Genomic DNA, 5452 nt, shown 5'->3' on the forward strand with positions numbered 1-5452 from the left:
AAATGTGGAAAATAAGTGGTTGTGCATTCAATGAACACGTTCTTTGTCTTTAGTGTAATTGCTGAATGCGCGCCATTAATAATTCGGGGGTAAAGACAAAACAGTTCTGCAAAAAAAATAAAAAATAAAAAATAAAAAATTACACAAATAAATAAACCATAAAAGTCCAACAAGCCCATTAACTAAACAAAGGCTACAAGCATCTAACCAGTTTTCATGAAGAAAATGATTTGATTGCAATTAGCCAACCAAATCTGGGGTCTTTCTCCATTATCCAAACAGACTATTTGATTTACCTTATAAATGTAGGACATCAAAGAAATAAACATGGATTGTATTTCAACTGCAGAAACTAATAATTCAGATTTAGGATCTGAATGGGCTTGGGACCAGTGATTGTTGGACCTCCATCATGACCCAATGTTGCACAAGGCATAGTGTTTAAAATCCACCAAAACTGCCAGCATTATATATAGAGATCCGATGACAAAACCACCTGCCTTCCTGCTTCTTGCAAGGTAGAAGGTTGTATTTAAAAAGAATCTGTTCTAAGAACCAGGGTCATGATAATGTATTCTACCTATATTTTTAAAGAAAAAAGTTGAAGCATACACGATGTAGGCTAGCGATTGGTGCACACCAATTTCCCTCTGTTCATTGTGATGAGAGGGAATCCCAAAAAAGGGGGGGAAAAAAAAGAACAAGAAAAGAAGAAAAGAAAAAACGAAGAAGAAGCATTTGCACGATAGATACAGAAAAACTATATGCTCCCATTTAACACATGATATAGACAAATACAACAAATGCATGACATGTCCTTTAAACTTCTAGCATGCTTGCAAAGTGCTTCATACATGCTTGCAGATGTCATTTGAACAGCCCATCCTAACCAATCAATCCTTCCAATGTGAAAAATATCTCCAGCATGGAGTGTGAAATAAAAACACTTTGATTTGAGTTGCAGCCCCACAAGCATGAAAACCAGCTCATGCAGACTCAATCATATCCTTCCCACCCAGAGTGAGAACACAGATAACAATGACAAAGAAAATGTGTGAGTAGAAATGGAGCTACTTTGAAAATTTTTAAGCAGAGGTGTGATCCTTGAGTAGAATCTTGATCCATCACTTCATGAAGAGTGTCAAGAACAACCAATATCAGATAATTACCATACGATAGAAAAATGTCAGTTCTTCAAACTGATTCAATCACTCAAATCAGAAAGAAAAAAAAAAAAAAAAAACACAGAATCATGATATATAGTTACAGCAGAATAGAGAATTAGTAGTTGGGTTAGGGCAATGGACATCTGACTGGCTGATCAGTGTCTAGAGGCTTAATCGGATGTTCAACTGGCTTAAACTCCGCAGCAACTTCAATCCCATGGGCGGCAGCAGCAGCAGCTGAAACAATCCCTTCAAAACCACTCGTAATAATATCAAACCCAAGAGAACTACAACCATATTCACGATCATAGGATAGATCAGTAATGTACAAAGTTCTAAAGAAGGAGAGAGTAATAGTATACGTAGGCACAAAAATGAGTCATTAGTTGGTGAACTCAAAGAGGCTTTGGCTGATGCTGAACACAGGCCTGAGATCATTCCTGGAGAGGAATTTGTCATAGAGGTCTGCCACATTGTCTAGTTTCTTTTCTATTTATGGTTAGTGGCAGTTGATGAAGGTCAAATATTGCATATCAGACCTTGATTATTGCCAGATTTTACGTATATGACATATACTGCTTAATGGAGTATTTTAATTGTATTTTTGTTGAAGGATGAAATCAGGAGCGTTGATTGAAAAAAGGATATTAAAAGCATGGATTTGACACTTTAAAGTCATCAAAGCAGGGGACGGACTCTAGAGGACTAAGACTGAAGGATTTACATACCAGAGATCCGAGGAAATAAAGCCGTTCACGTTAAAGAGGCCCGAAACTGGCGCAGAATGCAAGATCACAGGGTTCCCGCCATCCGATTGGCTCGAAACTTCATATATGGCCTGAGGACCATAAATTAACTGTACACGTCAATGTGATCAGACAATAACCATTAAGAAAGCATCTTGGACATCCTTGGGAGATCTGGACCCAAACTGAACTGATGGAAAGAGCACGAAAAACGGTGGATATTTGCCAAATTTCACTTCTTTTGGATGGTGCAGTAGGGAGGAACGAACGACGGACGTTTCTAGAAGGCAGAGTGGTAATTCTGTAAATATAACGAAATCCATATGCATGCATGCACGTAACTTAGAAGAGGCTTGCTTCAACGATGGGTAGTGACTCATCACATGTGGATTGTGTGGCCCACCTAGTGTTCAGATCTACTTCATACTTTGACTTATGGGCTTACATGTAACTAAGAAGAGGATGAACGGGATAGATCTCCGAGAATGGCATCAGAAGTGGGCCCCACCTATTTTTTGTACAAAACACCCAAATAGTGCCAAAAACGTCCGGACGTGCTTTCGATTGGGTTTTGACAGTGGGCCCCATTCATCATCCTTTTTCACGATCCGGACCGTCCATCAGAGTCCTACAGGCCCACTGAACAAGACCTAAGTGGACAATTTTCAAGAAGCAGCGAGCATCCGGTTTTCAGCCGTTCAAACATGGAACGAACGGCAGCAAGAAAAGTTATGTGGGCCACACCGAAACAGATCTAAATCACCCATATCCAACTGGTTTTTCGAGGGGAATCCAGTGGACGAACTGGATTTTCTATGTGACACTGACCATGGGTCCCACTAAACGTAGCAGAGCATGCTTGCGCAAGCTCTATTGCGCGAGCCTTGTTTCACATACCGGATCTGACAATCTAGGTGGGCCACCATCACGGTCCGTATGATAAATCTAAACCGTACATTGTGTGGGCCGTCAAAAACTGTCCCAGGGGATGTTTGTTCTTTAGAAGGAAAGCAAGGAAAAAGGGGTTGTCTGAATTGCGTTTCGCTGCGTAAAGAAATCCCGCATCAACTCAACTGCATAGGTCCTTCACCGCTGCGGAGACTCTCTACCTTTCGCACTCCTAGCCGACTTGCTGCTGTGATAAAAGGGAAAAGAGAGAGAGAAGTCAGGGAATCGAATTTCTATCCAAGTCTTTGTAGGTGTGCAGCCGTGGAGCACAGAAGAGGGAGAGAGAGTAATATTTCTAAAACCTCTTAGCTAGGGCTAAGAGGTGAAGTTTGTGGCGTGATGGGACTGACTCTATGGCTTTGATTTATGCTAGACTGAACTTATGTTGATTTTAGTTTAATTAATAGGAATACTTTCAGTTTTAATGGTTTGTTGTGACTGAAATTACAATAGATTTGCGATGACTTTAAGTATTTCTTTCTCCTCTTGATGTTTATGACGTTAGGAAGCCCTGTTGTTCACCATCGTCCCCTGGGCATGGTTGGATGACGGTACCCTTCCTAACCTTCATACATTATTGATTGGTTGATAATTAGTTTAATTCTATTGTTTACTTTGTCTCCTGGGCATAGTTTGGTGATGGAATCCATTCTAATTCATATACCTTTCATCTCTTGAAAATTATATCAAAGGAAGTTCAGTTGATTTTCAAGGTTACACCCTTCAATTGGATGAAGATGAGACTTTAAGTCCAGTTGAGTTCTTGAAACAGGCATAAGATCTCCCTGATCTCTACAAGTGAATCCTCTGAATCCCTAGTTTCCTACCTCTAAGTTTTACATTAATATTTCACCATTATTCCTCAAATTCACCTGATTTAGATTCCATCTTATTCTAATTCTAGTTCTGGTTATTTTCGAATTACGTACAGGTATCAGTCCCTCTTTAATGTAGCTTTAAAAATTTTCAGATTGCTCGCCACCCGGATGCTGTCACAGTAGTCAATAGGAATAGTAGGTTGTGCAGGTTTGAAGATAAATTGAATATATTGCTTGTATTGTCTCTGAGGTGTGATTCACTAAAAATAGAAAGCATAAAAAAACTCACCAATGACTTCTCTGTTCACCAGTAACTAACAGCACCGAAGCATCTTTTAATCCAAAAGTGAAAAGAAAATTCTAATCAGCCCAACTTTTTCAAGCTATAAAAGTCAGAACCATGGATCTCTTAAAAAAAACCATGTTCCATAGACTTAAATTGTGAATACAATCACATAAGGCCCATTAAAAAATCTGCCATTTTTTCACAATTTTACCATTTGAGACCAGAAGTCAGAAGCAAAGACACCAATTAAAGCCATACATCCCATTTCCAATACCAAAACAACATCAAAACTAGTGGTTCTTTCCAAGATGAGCTCACAAACGTTCTCACATCGTTATTCAATTAGCTTCTTCTCACCACCACCATGTAGAACAATGGTATCATCAAGGGAAACAGTAACCTGTTTAAAGAAAATCAGTACAGTCCCAGAGCACATTCAAGTACATCTAAATACTATTACAGACCTTTTTTGCAGTACCAAGCATTTCAATACGGACTTTATCAAGGTTCATGCCATGATCTTCAGAGACAACCTGCACATCAAATGTGGCATTGTATTTCTTGAGATGTCTAATGCAATAGAATTCAAGCATAAAGAGTTGCATCTCACCTCTCCTCCTGTAAGAACAGAGTGTATATAGAATACATCCATCAAGGTGGGCTCCATGGTAAAGGCTATTCCAGGGCTCAGCCTGACACTTAAGAGCAAAGGCCTGAGCCTGGCATGGGCCTAACACAACATGCCCAAGTCCAAGCCTGAAAATTTGGTTGGGCCTCCCAACCTCGAGCCCCCCAAAAAATTGATAAAATCCATATTTCCCGTGACTTTTGGCCTATGTGATATCAATGTGGCACAGCCCACCAGATCCATTGTCCCTGTCACCAGACACGTTTGTCTCGAACACACTTCATGGAACTTTTCTGAAGTGTGTTTCACAACAGCATTGCTCTTGAATTAAAGCAACTCTCTGGAAATCAAAATAAATAAATAGAAAGGAATATCCAAGCGAATAACGCATGAACTAAAACTACAGAAATCTCTAAAAAGACAAGCAAAATGTCATGATCCCCACTGGTTTAAGGGTGTAGGACACATTCCATCAGTCTGGGGCTTTGGTGTATTGTTCAGGTCTTTAAAATTTAAATTTAAATTTAAAAATTAAAAAAAAAAAAAAAAACAACGACGACAATACATTTCATCAATTTCCATCCTTCTGAGTAATCAAATATCCTGCAAAACTAATTTCCTTTTATCTTTTTTCATTCCTACAAAGAACCAGAATGCCAAATACCCAAACCAGCAACTTTGTGATTGAAACCCCCAAAACATAAACATTCCCATAATACATGAGATATGCTAAGAGAAAAGGAAAATCTCATCAAACAAATACAATAAATTGAGGGAAAAAAAAAAAACAAGCTAAGAAAGAAAGAAACCAAACATACGCAAATCGGTTCAGATGCAAATGGTCATATAAAATGCATAGG

Source organism: Magnolia sinica, chromosome 9 (genome assembly GCF_029962835.1).
Source record: "Magnolia sinica isolate HGM2019 chromosome 9, MsV1, whole genome shotgun sequence".
NCBI lineage: Eukaryota > Viridiplantae > Streptophyta > Magnoliopsida > Magnoliales > Magnoliaceae > Magnolia > Magnolia sinica.